At 36.8% G+C, this 16,799-nt stretch overlaps 1 protein-coding gene and 1 long non-coding RNA gene across 2 annotated transcripts in view; one reads left to right on the top strand and one right to left on the bottom strand.

The window, feature by feature from the left end:
* Nucleotides 1-949, bottom strand: part of LOC138402369 (uncharacterized) — a 352,933-nt gene extending 351,984 nt beyond the window's left edge. The window contains exon 1 of the long non-coding RNA XR_011236772.1: nt 926-949. This is a non-coding gene — a long non-coding RNA (uncharacterized lncRNA). The remainder of the gene's footprint in view (nt 1-925) is intronic.
* The window catches only part of ko (Stork-head domain-containing protein knockout), a 240,075-nt gene that overhangs the window by 175,149 nt on the left and 48,127 nt on the right, over nt 1-16,799 (top strand). The window lies entirely within an intron of this gene.

Here is a 16,799-nt window from a genome sequence, read left to right as displayed (position 1 = left end):
TCTTTAGTAAAAAGTTAATAAGTGTTGTTTTTGCTGTTTCATAATATGGTTTGCTTCAGGCAAAAGCTGTACTGGATTTATAGTGGCTTATGGTTGATAAAGACTCAATAAACTTGAGTTGTGCAGTTCTTACAAGGTTTAGACTGACTATTATATTTTTAGCTTACTGCCCTAATTATGAAAGAGAATAAACACGTACATATAGAAATTGATTCATTTAGCATGGACTTTGAAAGTCTCTAAGCGGCCTTAATCTTGCAGGAAATGAGATGAAGAAGTGTATTAGAAATCATCATCATTTCAGCCTGAGAACGTCCACTGCTGGTCCTATGCTTTTCCAAAGAGCGCCACCATACCCGGTCCTCTCATATCGTCGGCCCATTTTGCCGGAAGGCGGCCCCACACTTATTGTTGCTTATTTATTTGTTCTTTCTAGCACTTTCCGGCTCTACCGGTCATCGCTACTACCTAAGGCAAGCATAGCCTGCACATTGCCTTAGGCAGGCCTTGCCTGCCTTGCTTTACCGTACGTACCAGCACTTTAACTTGCTGATGGTTTGGGTTGTGTCAGTGGTTCTTATCCTTCAGAGAGTGAAAAGCTATACAATAGTGATTTTAAGCTTATTTAGTGGTTAATCACAATATTGTATTGTAGAAAACTGGTAAATCATACCCTTATTATAAATCCGAAAGTGTGTTGGTTTGTTGGTTTGCCTTCAATCACGTTGCAACGGTGCAACGGATTGACGTGATTTTGTTACATGGATATAGATAAAGTTTTGGAGAGTGACATTGGGTACTTTTTATCCTAGAAAATCAAAGAGTTCCCCGGGGTTTTTTAAAAAACCTAATTCCACGCGAATGAAGTCGCGGGCATCAGCTAGTGCATAATAAATATACGTAAATATTGGCAGATAAAAATCACCAAATTAATCGTGGTATGTACCCGTCTTCTACAATACAATATACAATAGTATTCGAGTTTAACCGATTTTCATATTACATAAGACCAACATAACACCATAAAGTCCCATTCACACACTATAACTTAGCCCGGGGGGCACACTTCATTCTTCTAATCGTTATTTGTTTTAACTACAATGGGTGTCGGCCATGAGACCCGCCGCGGGTAGAGAAATTGATTTAATCGAAGAAACAACATTGATGGCTAGAAGTTGGAATAGTTAAGTACCTACCGGCAAAGCTGGGCCGCCAAGCGATTTAGAGCTCCGGTGCGATGACGTGTAGATATCGATAAGAGGTATGGGTTAAATAAATCTGCTATACCCTTTCCAAGTTAGCCCGCTTCCATCTAATACTGCATCATCACTTACCACCAGGTGAGATTACAGTCAAGGGCTGTAATGTACTTAGTGTAAAATAGCATAGATCTGCAAGAACGATACAGGTGTGAATTGGATTAATCGTAACAGAATGTTTTGAGTTGTATGAAAATCTATTTATTTATTTATTTTATTTTATTTTTATTTTTCATGTACCAAAATTGTAGTTACAAAGTAATAATAAATTAAGTTCCATGGAACTGCTTATCTCTAAACAGAGATTTCTTCCAGCTTCCATTCAAGATTGTGAGTAAGGCGTATCAAGAAGTGGAATAGGTCTACGGTACTAGAATCTAATAACTACATAAATATCTTATAATAAATACCCAAATCAACTTATATACAATAATAATACTTATAATAAATAATCATCATCATCATCAAAAGATAGACGTGACAGCTGGGCATGGTCTCTTATAGGGACTTCCACACGCCACGGTCTTGCGCCGCCGAAATCCGGCGGCTCCTGCGACTCGTTTGATTGCATCCGCCCACCTGGTGGAGGTTCATGCGGCGCCGCACTTTTTTAAATACAGATACACGTTACCTCCTTTGACTGCAATCTCACATGGTGATAAGTGATGATGCTGCCTAAGATGGAAGCGGGCTAACCTGGAAGGGGCATGGCAGTTTTATTAAGCCCTTTGGATTCCATACGTCATCGTACCGGAACGCTCAATCGCTTAGCGGCACGGCTTTGTCGGTAGTGTGTATCTACTAGCCACGGCCGAAGCCTCCCACCAGACACAGAGTTTTGTTAATAAAATATGTCTGTTTATGTCAAAGCAGCAATAAGATGAAAGCGAGGCGTGAAGGCCGCGGGTAGAGAAATTGATTCGCCTCATAAGATCTCATTAGACGCCCTGACCTTTGGCGCTAATTGCGAATTGTTTAGAGGTGAACCTGGAGGTCGCGTTATGTAAACAGAACCTAAAGCTAGAGATTGACTTGTACCGTTTGTTTGTAAATGTATCATTCGATTCGATCATCTTACAATACAGGCGACACATACTGGCTTGTAACGTGTGTTTGTAATGTACGAGTATCATTCGAGCTCTTGGCTCAAGTGTGTTCCATTTTACGGCTTGCGCTTGCGATTTTACTTCGAGTGTTACATTACAAGTCAATGCTGGTCGCGATGACTCGCCACGCGACCTGCATACATTACACTAAAATGTTACAAGTCAGTCTCCAGCTTTACAGTTAACTGGAATGAACTTTGTGATTTTGTTGCGAATCGATGACTGTAATGGCTTTTTGATTGTTGTTGTTGTGACCGAAGTATTTTGTAAGTACCTCATAACATTTAATTAAAACGGAAACGAAAACGGAAAAGTTGTGCTACGTTGAATATCTCCCAGTCAGTTCTCGGATGTTCCTGAGCCGCGACTTCCTTCCTCTACCGACGCTTCTCTTTCCCTCAATGTTGTACATCATGATGATAATCATGATGGTCTGAAGGAGAAGGTAATGTCTGAGAACATGCCCTAGATAATTAACTCTTCTGTGTTTCATGGTAAAATTAGGTCTCTATTTTGACCATCAAACCGCTAATGCCTTTTTTTTAAATAGTCACTTTTCGTTTTACAATTGACTGTAAAATGAAACATATAAAATGAATGTAAAAAAACGAATGAGTGTAATTTCACACATTAATTATATATTTTGCTACCGCACGTTGTATTCCACCACCAATTCAAAACCAAAATATAAAATAAATTTTCTATTTTTATTTTTATTTTTATTGTAACATATTAAAAATAGGTATTTATATCCATAACATGTCCTCCAAAGCATCTTAATAACAGGATGAAATTAATTTCCATCTTTACTTAGTCACGATCATTTACCGGAGACCATTGTTAGAATAATGACTGCTAGATAAATGTTGGTCATTAAGATAAATTGCTTATTCACTAACATTTACTTGGTTGAAAAAAAACTAGCTAAATCACGCACTGCAGAAATCTTTGCCTAAATAGCTGCCTACATGAAATAATATTAAATACTGGGTAATATTAAAAACTATGGTAACTTTGAAGTTCAATTTAAATATTTTTCGTTTGATAGTGTTGGAAATAAGCTTGGATAAGTAATTCTGATAAGATAAGATAGAGATAAGCATTTCCAATGTAACTTAATTTATTACTACCTACCTACTATGTTACTACAATTTCGGTACATGAAAAAACAAAAAGAAAATTAATAAATAAAGAAACCAGACTTGTGGAACCCATTTTGATTTTATTGACGGTTAAAGTAAAACTATAACCGCGAGGTAACTTTAGCTGCCTGTTTAACTGGATTTTAGAAAATTAATGTAATTTAATTAATTAATTTTTTCGTAATTAATTTATTTCGTAGCTTTAGTTTTAAGTTTGCGTTATAATTATCACCACTATGTCTTACAAATCTAACACCATACCAGACCATCAATAAGAGTAATTTATACCTATTTTTGAATAAATCATTTGACTTTGACTTTGACTTTGAAACAAACAGTAGGTATTAATTACATGGATAGGAGTAGTCAAACGTGGATTGCGACTTTATTGTAATAGTTATAGGTATCTATTTAGAGATGAAGATGAATTAATTAAAAATGTAGGTTAGGTACTTAGACTATTAGGTACCTACCTAATAAAGGTCCATAGACGCCTTTTTATTCTTAGCGTAAAGTACTTTATTTTTGTTTCGGAAAAAAGCAGTTGTAAAACCACGCCTAAGACACGACTAAGTGCTTATTTTCTCGCTTTCCACAAGTTTTCACGCAGACACCTGGAAGTGTACTTTTGATAGAGCTCGGCCGTCTCAAGCATGCACTAAAATGTGTTCCTAAAATGTTTAGAAAGAAAACTTCTTAGGTTGTTTTCAATGGTAGTTTTAAGTTTAAGAAATCTGTTGTAGTAGCCTTATGGGTAACTTTTTTACAGCGCAAGTCCAGTTTTAATTTTGGTTTACCTAGAGGTTTTTTGTGATGTGCGTTAACAATAAATAATCATGTACAGACACACTATTATAATTTGATAAAAGGACAGACTAAAATTGAAATCAGATCACGTAAACAATGATATTTCTGAGTATTATCATTTTATCGTATCATGCAGATATCGATTTCACCTTAAAAGTGGTTCAAAATCGATCCAAAAGCATGGATTATTCATGCTCACCGGAGGGTAATAGAATCGTTTATCAGATGAAAGCGTTTTACATGATCATATTGATCACGACTGAGTCTAAAATTTTGATTTCTATTTTACGCGAAATTCACACTTATAGCGTTACAAATTAAAGATATTTTCCTGTGGAAGTTCCTTGCAAACTTGTAACGGATTTCAAAGAATATTGTTTTCATTGTATCCATAAAGAATATTTTATAAATCATCTCATTCGACCTCTATTCCTATTATTTGGTTATAACAATGTGTTAGCGAAACAAAGGTACAATTAAACCATTGGTCAAGCTTAAGTTATTAAGTTATCCAATAAATCTTGTTTACTTTTACCTATAGCAGGTAGGTATTTATATAATTACTAGCGACCCGCCCGGCTTCGCATGGTTGCAATGTAGATCGCCTCGGAAACTCTCAAATGAGAGGATATTTGCCGACCTAATTCACATTATTCCAATTTCTGTAGGGATCTCTAATTTTTTGAGAATAATATGCAGCTCATGGCTACTTGCTAATAATTTAGCTTTCTATAGGTGAAAGAATTTTTAAAATCAGTTGAGTAGTTTTTGAGGTTATCCTACGTTTTTCTTATGATATTTGTTAATTTTCGATGAAAGCTTGATTTCTTCCGACATTCTGTTAAAATATCGTCATATTTCAACAAATTAACACAAACCAATATAAAACTATACCTATAAACCTTCCTCTTGAATCACTCTATCTATTGGTGAAAATTAAAATCCGTTGCGTAGTTTAAAATATCTACGCGTTCATACACACAGACAGAGAGCGGGAAGCGACTTTATACTATGTAGAGATTTTAAAATTGTGAATTCTCTACACTAGTCACCATGCCTACTAGGTACCTATACTGCGTCTATCCACATTATAATAATACTAGCTTCTGCCCGCGACTTCGCCCGCGTGGCCTACAGGAAACAAATGGCATTTATTTTCAGAAACAAACATTATAACATCAGGACGCGCACTCTGAACAGCACCGAATAACACATATAACCTTCCAACCCCCATTTCACCCCTTTAGGGGGGATTTTCTCATACTCGTTTCTTAGCTGACACCTAACCTCAAGAAAAAACCTACTTTCCAAATTTCAAGTTAATTATAATATCAATAATTAAAACTTTCCCATACAAACTTTCAGCCCCTATTTTACCACCCTTATGGGCGAATTTTCCAATAATCCTGAAACACGTATTTCTTCATTTGTAACCGAAAACCCAAATACCAATTTTCATGCAAATAACTTGAAAAATGACCGACTTTCATACAAACTTCCATCCCTCATTTAACCCACTTAGGGGTGGAATTTCGAAAAATCCTTTCTTAGTGGATACCTACTCTTTACAAGGAATATACCCTCCAAATTTCATGTCTTTAGGACCAGCGGTTTAGGCTGTGCGTTGATATCTATGTCAGTCAGTCAGTCAGTCAGGACTTTGAATTTTATATATATAGATTATAAAAAGGCAGAGTTTGTAAGTTCGGATGTAGGGGGTAATCTCCAGAACTAATGATTTGATTCTGGAAATTCTTTCACTGATAGCTACAGCCTACAATATCCCCGAGTGCTATAAGCTATAAATTATGTGAACGAAGTTTGCGACAACCAGTGGCGTGCAGCTGATAGAGGCATAAACGCACTGCTTACCCTCTTTGTAATAAATCAATGCTTATTTTTCATTAAAACCTGCCGGAAAATAAGTTCATACCTAAATGCATACCCTGCCTTGAAATCCTGTGCACGCCACTGGCGACAACGCATATCAGTCTTGAATAGAATGTCTACTGATTCGTAAAATCAACGTCCATTAACCATTAAATTATTATCGATTTAATTAAAAACCGGCCAAGTGCGAGTCAGGCTCGCGCAATGAGGGTTCCGTACTACAGTCCTATTTTTTCGACATTTTGCACGATAATTCAAAAACTATGATGCATAAAAATAAATAAAAATCTGTTTCAGAATGTACTTGATATAGTCACTCACTTCGAAAGTAGAAAATACTAATTATTAGTTCATGACCACAATTTAATTTTTTTTGTATGATCTAACCCTAAATTCACGGTTTTTAGATTTTTCCCCAAATGTCAGCTATAAGATCTACCTACCTGCCAAATTTCATGATTCTAGGTCTACGGGTAGTACCCTGTAGGTTTCTTGACAGACAGACGGGCAGACAGACAGACAGACAGACAACAAAGTGATCCTATAAGGGTTCCGTTTTTCCTTTTGAGGTACGGAACCCTAAAAAAGTACGCTAAATGTTTTTGACGTCACATCTATTGTATTTCATACAAGCTCCTTACTAAGCGAGCATTTTGACGTCGTCAAACTCGTACCTAATCGTTTTACGATATCGTAAAACTGTGATCTGCCAAATTTCATGATTCTAGGTCAACGGGAAGTACCCTGTAGGTTTCTTGACAGACAGACGGACAGACAGACAGACAGACAACAAAGTGATCCTATAAGGGTTCCGTTTTTCCTTTTGAGGTACGGAACCCTAAAAAAGTACGCCAAATGTTTTTGATGTCACATCTATTGTATTTCATACAAGCTCCTATACTAAGCGAGCATTTTGACGTCGTCAAACTCGTAATCGTTTTACGATATCGTAAAACTGTGATGTTGACGTTTGATAAAAAGTTGCTGATTTGACTAGTAGGCACCATCCATATCTATTGCTTCAAACATTTCAGCCGATAACGATATGCTCACTTTGTAATTGGCAGTGGTATGCTGATGCTGGCGCTTATTATGTGCTAATGATTAACTAGACAGGCGTAATGATACGCGGTGGCACCCACTATGACGAGGCGTAGCGCCTTGCGTTAAATTGTTCAATTATAATATTGTTATAATATCTAATTGTAAGTAACAGATATAATTGTATGTTAGGAGATTCGTGTTTGAGATTCGATAAGATTATTCAAATTGTATAATGTATCTTCTATATATATAAAAATGAATCGCTAAATGTGTTGCTGATCGCAAATCTCGAGAACAGATGAACCGATTTCGCTAATTATTTTTTCACAATATTCCTTGAAGTAGGTACGGGGATGGTTCTTACGGAGAGAAAAATTTAAAGTATTAAAAAATTAATTATGAACCGACTGTTAGGCGGTACGAAGTTCGCCGGGTCAGCTGGTATAGAATAAATCTCATTTCAGTTTCAATTTATTTATTCAATAAGACAAGTTCAAGAAAAGAGGTAAAGTTTGTTAGTTGGGATGTAGTGGGTAATCTGCGGAACTAATGATCCTATTCCTTTTTTTACTAATATATAGCTACATTTTTCCCAAGTGCTAGCTTTAGGTTGTTAATTATTATGTAATATATGTATATACCTACCGCGAAAGAAGTTGCGAGCAAAAGCTAGCAAGACGCCATATCAGGCCATTGCATATTTATACACATTGAATATTTATACACATTTTAATAAAGGTAAGTGTGATAGATTAAATTATTGGTAAGTACCTGTAACTTTCCTCAAAGCACATTAAAAAAACTTAAGATGTTTTTTTATATCATAATTTAGCGCGCAGACGACACTTATAGATGCTAAAAGCTTGCGCTAAAACTAATTAAAGTTTATGCGATAGACTGGAACAATATTAAAATTCACTTAATTATCATTTTAATCTTGTTTGCTTTGAAATCTATTAGCAAAGAAATGCTTTCATAACAAGCTTGACAGGCCATAAACTTGTTTGCCGTGGCTAGACTTGTGCCATGACGTATCACGCAATTGTGCTTGTATCATAATAATATTATGGCCCTTGTCCACGCAGGCATGCAGGTTTCCTCACCATATATTTTGCAGCTAATGATATTTAGTTGTTTAATGCTGAGTTGTTCGCAAAGAAATTAAAAATATAAGTGGAGATAAAACTCCATAGAATTCTTCTAATTAAATTAGTTTAATCACCACTTACATTATTGAATTTGTTTCGAATAACTTAGCGTAAAATGTACATCTATACTATAATATTATAAAGAGGTAATATTTGCAAGTTTGTTTGTAGGGCGTAATCTCTGGAACTACTGAACCGATTTTGAAAATTCTTTCACCAGTAGAAAGTTACATTATTCTTGAGTGACATAGGCTATATTTTATTTTAACAAAAATTAGAGATCCCTACGAAAAATGGAATAAGCTAACCGTGCGAAGCCCCCCGGGTCGCTAGTATATTATGAATTCGAAAAGTAAGAGCTGCTTGCCCGGGGTCGAACCCCCGACCTCCCGAATAGGAGGCCGACGTCTTAACTACTAGGCTATTGCCGCTCAATCCACCTCACCAATCTACTTATACTTACCTATTATCCGTACAAAATGAGTTCTCACGCGCCATTTTAACTCTATCGGTCAACTGTCGTGTCAAAACTTTTTATCCCGGAAAATTGAAGAGTTTCCACAGGATTTTTAAAAAGCTAAATCCACGCGGACGAAGTCGCGGGCATCATCTAGTAAGGACTAAAATCGTACTTATGACCGTAAAACTGGACGCTTTAAAATGGCGCGTTTTAAGCATTTTATTCTGGTAGTTACGACATTTAAGTAATGCTTAAAAAAAATTCTCTGAAACCCCCCTAATAAGGTATATTTTTGTAGGTATAGATACTTTAATATCGTGTATAATACATTTCAAATAAGATAATTATTATTGTATTATTACGGTTCCTCAAATACAAATTTAAACTCAAATCTAATACAAGCTACGAAGGCATTTGTGCCCAGTTGCACCTATTACCACTGACCACTCGGAGATATATAAGTGATATTTCCTATCTAATCAATATTGCAAATAACTCAGTTGACTGTGCGCCGCTTCTTGAGAAGTTACACTTTAAAGTCCCTAGCAATACTCATCCTCGCTTCTTTTCAATGTTTCACACACCGCATACGCATACCAATTTTCTTAGAAACTCGTTTATGCTTAGATCTGCCTCATCGTTTAATAAAATTTGTAAAAATGACAAAAATTTGGACCTATTCTGCATCACTGGTACCACTTTTCGGAATTTAACGCTCATACTTCAGTTAAATAATTCGTTGGCCAGATCTCGTTTCTCGTTTTTTTATTTTATTACTTTTCTCTGAATTTTCTTTCCCCCAGTCGAGTTTTTTTGTTATTCTTTGTATTCTATCTGTGAAAACTTGTCACTAGCTTTAATCTTCTTCTGTTTTTACCTATTCATTTTTTCATATTAGCTGTAAGTTTTCCTGTTAAATAAAATAAAATAAAATAAATTTATTATTTAACTATTTTACAAGCTTAAAATGCTTACAATCAAATTGTCGACAAACAAAATGTGCAGTGTAAACGGTCTTCAATATATCAACTAAGTACTTATGCTCAACAAGAATGTAAAGTTTGCGAATCACTTCGCTGAAAGCCGTAAATTAGTTTCAAACTATGTTTCAAACTTAAAGCATCGCGTGCACGCCAATTATCCTGAAGTCTGATGACGAAAGGGGGAAAATAGATTTTGCAAAAATTCATTTACAATTTTCTTTAATTTTTGAAAATATTTTTTTCGCTGTATTTTCTCTTTTTTAACCGTGTTCGTAAAACCGATAGACGTTAGGGTCTCAAGGTGCTGGAATGGCGACCTCGCATCGGAAGACACTAGTGTTGGAAGACCCCCACTAGGTGGACGGACGACATCAGACGAGTCGCAGGGAGCTACTGGATACCTATGTCCAGCAGTGGACGTCTATCTCTATCGGTTGATGAAGATGATGATTTTCTTTTCTTTAAGCTCTTTTTACAATATAAATATACAAAAACAGAATCCATTCGAAAAATATCCAGTGCTTTCTGAATGTTGACCCTGACCAGGAAACTCTAACTCCCAAAATCGCACTGTCACCTACCTACCTCCGTTAATCTACTATAGGTTAATCTTTAAAAACTTTGTAAACAAGATTTCACCTCCAATGGAAATTATATGCTAAATCGGCTGTGCGTTTAATTTAACGGTAAATTTTATCGTTCGAAGTAACCATAGATTTATTGGACAATTAGTATTATTAAATCCGTTTATATATTGATTAAAATCCGTGGGCGTCTCATTAATTCAGTTAAAGCCTTGGTTAAACAGAGCGCGGGATAGCAACGACTCCTTGAAGTTGTGATACAAAATGCCGTGGAAAGGCAGAGTGCAACATGACGTCCGGTTGATATAATATTAGAGCGAGCGTAGAAGAGCGAAGAGGCAAACCAGCGCAGCGCTGCGATTGCATCTGATATCATCGGCTTTTTTTGCGCCAAGTCTTGAAATAAAACCGTCTAGAATAGACGTCAAGACCTGCTGAATGATGATTATGTAAGCTGCTGCATAGCACTGCCCACTTTAACGTGCCTTGTTAACCAATCTCTAGATGCTACGTCCACGTCGCGTCAGTGCAATCATGCTTTCATTGTGACGTCATTGCCTGGTACTGCCGTCGCACGTTGTTTGTGGCCAAACCTTTAACGTGGCTTTAACTCTGTAAAATGACCCGTTGGGACCTTGGCTTAAATCAGGAGACTGAGTACATCTCGAACTTGGGGTCGATATATTACGAACTATCAGATTACCGCGACTTTGTCGATACACCGGGGGAACATGGATCTTCTTTTTGTTATCGATAGCTTTACAGTTATAGTACAGTACCCGGCTGGAAATATTGTAAATCGACCTTTAGAAAGAGATAACAGTTTCATAGAGCGTTGTCGTTGTTGTTGAGACCGACAAAACGTCACATAGGTACGAGTGACAGAGACAACGCTCTACGAAGCCGAAATCTCTTTCTAAAGATTGATGTATAGTATTACCTGCCGGCTACTGTACTATATGGTAAAAACCGTAGGTCTTGTGATAAGAACGCGTGAATTCTAACCAGCATAGTCAAATCAGTTAGTCTGACTTATCTACCAACGCACAGCTCCAACTACTGAACGGATCGGGCTGAAATTTGGCATGCAGATAGCTATTATGACGTAGATATCTGCAATGAAAGAATTTTTGGAAATTGAACCCCTAAGGGTGTAAAATAGGGATTTGAAATTTATGCAGTCCACGCTGGAGAAATCGCGGGAATAAGCTACTAGTAATATAAAGACGTAAGTAGGTTAAACGTAGACGTTGGAAATTACTTAGTATACTTACTAACAGTGGCGTGCACAGGGTTCAAAGCCAGGGTAAGCAGTATTTAGGAAGGTACCTATTTACATTGAGCATTAAGCTATTTCAACTAGGGTAACTATTTCTTAGGTAAGCAGTGCTTTTATGCCTCTATGAGCTGCACGCCACTGCTTACTAACATTGATATTATACAGATGACATTTTTACCTGATGCCAACATTTTAAAATAGTTATTAATTAATGAAGTATTATGGTTTGGACATCATAGAAATTGTACTGAAAAGAATAAATTATTTTCACAAAATTTCTGAATAGGATCAAGACTATTTTTTGCGGTGTAACTCATTAGATATATATTCTATTTTAAATAGATATAACAATATGTAAGTACTTATCTAAGTAAAGTTTCTGAAAAGTTATCCATCCAAAAATCTTCTAAAAATTTGTCATTATAATCCCGTCGGCAAACTACAAAAATGGCGCCCTATTGACATCACGTAATCTTAGCTAATGTACTGGTACTTACTATGCAATTTACCTCGCTCAAGGGCAACGTATGACTCAACATTTAAGCCGGCCAAACACAGTCTGAACAGTTATTTGATCGTTGACCAAACTTACCTCTGAATGATATTCACTGAAGCAGTGGCAAATTCACAATGTAGAAACTGGAGGTAGTTAACAGTGTTTAGACCTGTCGACAACTCGAGATGTCGAACACAGTAAGGGCGTATGTGCACTCATCTGTGAAATCAAGGATTCTGTCAAATTACGAATCGAATGAGTACGTATTTGTAAGACGGCCACTTCGGAAAATCACGGAAATGAACCGAATACAGATGAGTGCAGTAAACGCCCTTAGTTCTCGGCAACTGCTAGGTCGCAGGAGAAGGAAATTTAGCCATTACAATAATCAATCTGCGCAGTTCTATCTTATTGCCAATTTTTCTGTTTTATTAAAGTACTAGCTGATGCCCGCGACTTCGTGCGTGTAGATTTAGGTTTTTAAAATCCCGTAGGAACTCTTTGATTTTCTGGAATAAAAAGTAGCCTATATCCCTTTCCAGGCCTTAAAATATACCCATGCAAAAAATCACGTCGATCCGTTGCTCCGTTGCGACGTGATTGAAGGACAAACCAATACACTTTCGCATTTATAATAAGGGTACTGATGATCGTGAAATAACTAACAGGGTGATGGCTGCGCGGCCTGGCCGCTCTGCGCTCCAAGTTTTAAACTGCCAGTGTGTGGCCACCTTTACAACGTTGACACAAAAAGTGTACGCATAAAATTTATCTTTTTTTTTCGCAACCGATCGTTAAGCTCGGTATTTACGATGCAAGCTCTCCCACGTGGCGATCTGTGGAATTGAGAAATACATGGAGTCGGCTTTGGACCTATAAGCTTTTGATTCCTTGCACAATGGCACCGATTCCGTTGTCTTTCTCTAAACTAAATTTAGAGTATCTGCATCCTTTCCTTTTTAACAATGCTAAAAAGGGACAGAACATGAACTTTACATTTAAAGACTCAAAATTTTAGTGAACGCTACAAATTTAAACAGTAGGCTCGCGACTGTGCGCTAAAATCACGGGTTCACCATCTAGGAATTAAATTTAAAACTGTCAATCTGTGTCTGTCATTCTCATGTTACATTAGTAAGAAGAGGATGCGAATACTCTAAAATTTGGTTGTGCTCAGAATCGGTACCAATCTAAGGATTAATGTGTGAAATGTTTTGGTCTGAATTGGTTGTTGATTAATTAATGCAGCTAGATTACAATTCAATCGCACGTATATTCAAGTACAAGCTCAACACAATCTAAGAGAAGGTAGGCAGGTACATTACGAAATTTTGAAATGTATTGGTAACACAAAAGCTACCTATTGTAAAAACTAGTAGTCTAGTGTTTTTAGTACGGTTCTAGTCCTAGAGTATACTACTGTTTGATTTTTTGTTTGAAGTCGCGGCACTAGAAAGATGCGCAGAGAACAGTCCTATTTATGACCAGACTTACCCACTTATTAAATTTTTTAAACTTTAGTGAACTAATTTAAAAGCAATATGGTAGCCATATAATATCCATTGCGAAATACTTTCAATATTATAAATTAAAAATGGCTTCCTATCCAGCCAATTCATCAAACACGCAATATCGATGCCGCAGGCATATATAAAATAAAATAAAACCTGCGAGTCGGCCTCGCACACGAAGAGTTCCGTACCAACCATCGTACAAGAACTTCTTCTTAATTTGCTTTGTGGCTTACAAGAACTCTTAAACCAGTAGATATAATAAAAATATATCGCTCCCACAGCTGTACAAGTTAATGACGGACAGCTCCATTGATGTGATTTAGTAAACTAATTATTTAATTTTGTCTTATTTTTCATTTCTTCTGTGATTTAACCACATATTCACAGTTTACTTGCTCTATCTGCCAACATATAGGTCAACAGGAAGTACCCTATAGCCTATAGGTTTGGATTTCCCCGAATTGACAGACAGACAACGAAGTAATCCTATAAAGGCACCGTTTTCCTTTTGAACCCTAAAAAATAAAGTTCAAAAGAGTATGCAGTAAAATTTCCATATAAAATTCTGTGAGCATGCGAAATATTTGCGAGCGCAAGTTCAATTTATTAGCGCATGTTGCATTCCGCAGCCTTGGTGATCCCACACATTCCGTCATCCATAAATGAATATTTTATATGCGTTCGGCACCTTTACGCTTTACAAGATTACACCCACATTTTATTGCTTGCCGATTTTATCGAATACAAGATGCTTGATAGGTGTAGTTGATCGTAGATGTGTGGTTGTACAGTGAGACAAGGATGCTATTTACCCATGTACTTACAAAATAACCATAAATAAATAATAATAAAAAAATCTTTTTTATTCAAATAAACTTTTACAAGTACTTTCGAATAGTCGGATGCATCTACCACTGGTTCGGAATGCCTTTCCTACCGAGAAGAACCAGCAAGAAACTCGGCGGTTGCTCTTTTCAAATATTTGATATAGGTACAAGATTATGCCATGTATAAAATAGTATTTGCAGTCTTGTGCGTTGCTGGAACGAGCTGCAGGTCAAATCCACGCTCTTTTATCATTTAGATAATCTTCAATTGTGTAATATGCTTTTTTCAGGAGCATATTTTTAATAGATCGGTGTGATTGTAACCGTGAGAATCCATACTAAATCTTTTAATAGCTTAGGAACTCATCAACGTTCTGACCAACCCCTTGAACCTAGAAATCAAAATGTAGACAAAGAACTAGGCTGGGTTTTTCGTGATTTCCACGGGAGCAAAGCTGCTGGTAGTCTCTAGTCAATCTATACTAATCTACATATATCTATTCTACTACTCTCTTACTATATCTATCGGTACTATCTTATTCGATAGAATTTCAAAAACAACACTTTATCAGAAAAATTGTTACGCCATGTGCATTAAGATATTTTAACAAGCTACCTATGGAAATAAAAACGCTCCCAACAAAACAATTTATTTACAAGCTCAAAAAATGGTTCCAATCCATCAGCCTGTTTGCGTCCACTGCTGGACATAGGCCTTTCTAAGAGGCAAGAGCGCGCCAAATTGGCGCTGCTCATTAGAAATAGTGCCCATACTGATCACGCTGGGCAGGCGGGTTGGTCAGCGCAGGGCTGTAGGCTATTTCGCACCAGTGACGCTGCTGCCCGTCTCTGGTCTGTGTTATTTAAAGCCAAGCCATATGGAATGGTTATCCCGCCATTCTTCGGTCGTCATATCCTCGTCCGCTGATTCGCAGGGGGCACCACATGCAGGTGAGGTTGACATTTGGGGTGCTAAGATGTTAGCGCACCCCCTTACCCCCCAAAAAATGGTTACTTGCTAAGAATTTTTATACAGTAAACGAATTCTTTCAACAAAGTGACTTGCTTGACAAACGAATGCTCCATGTAATGAAATAATAATATAGTAATAATTTCTGATAATAATAATTGATAGATGATAATTAATTATGTAGTTTAATATTGCTTATTGCTTATCTTAGCCCGGTCAATTTAGACTCCAAGGTTACAATAATTTACACTTGGCTGAAAATTTGTAGGATTGTTCAAAACACTATTACAAATGAAAAGTGAAAAGTTCTCATTGATCCGACACCTGGAAAAAAATTTACTCGGGGTCAAAGGTTACAAAAACGGGTTTTTCGCGATTTTCAACAAAACGGTACGTTTATCATATATATCTCTGTATACCTCAGTAAAGACTGTCGTTGAACTCGAGGACCCAACTCCTCATCCTTGATGCTGTAAGGAATCGCATTCTTAAATGGTGGTGATGCCACGGGATTTTTAAATACTCACGCGTTTAATAAAAAAAAATAAAAAAAAGTTGGTGCTGAGATAACTTGCATCTCGGGAACGGGCTACTACGAATAGGCTACTTTTTCCTAGAAAATCAAAAGTTCCCACGAGATTTTTAAAAACCTCTATCCACGCGGACGAAGCCGCGGCCTACAGCTAGTTATAAGTATAACTATGCGGTTAAAAAACTTCCTAATTAATTTAAAGTAGCTTTAAAAGTAGGTAACAACTAACAAGCAATTATTTAGTTTGCTCTACATTCCATAAAATTAATAAACAAAAGCTTCATCTGCCAAAAATGTTCCCAGCGTCTCTGAAGAAGATCTTTAACAAGGCAAGTTCAGCTCGTGTGTATGTAGGTTGGCTGAAGAGGCAATCGCGCAGCACTTCGTTATCCTCGCCTCACTAGCTAAGGAGGTAAGGACCTCTTTGAATCTGGCTCGTGATAAGCTATTTCACTGCAGATTTTCAAAAATCCTTCCTTAGCGGATGCCTACGTCGTAATAGCTATCCACATACCTACCAAATTTCAGCCCGATCTGTCTAATAGTTTGAGCTGTGCGTTGATAGAACAGTCAGTCAGTCAGTCAGTCAGTCAGCCAGCCACCTTTTCCTTGTATATATTTAGATTTGTTTCTTGTACCAGTAACAACTACAATAAATATACTTAGAAAAATTGAAGTTCAATTTTAAATAACCAATATCTATGCGGATGAACTCACCGATATTAATGTAAGCTCTTGAACCTGGTATAAGTCCCGCA

This window comes from Maniola hyperantus, chromosome 5 (genome assembly GCF_902806685.2).
Source record: "Maniola hyperantus chromosome 5, iAphHyp1.2, whole genome shotgun sequence".
Classification (NCBI taxonomy): domain Eukaryota; kingdom Metazoa; phylum Arthropoda; class Insecta; order Lepidoptera; family Nymphalidae; genus Maniola; species Maniola hyperantus.
Note: the sequence above shows the minus strand (reverse complement) of the source record. Positions and strands in the feature narration are given on the sequence as shown.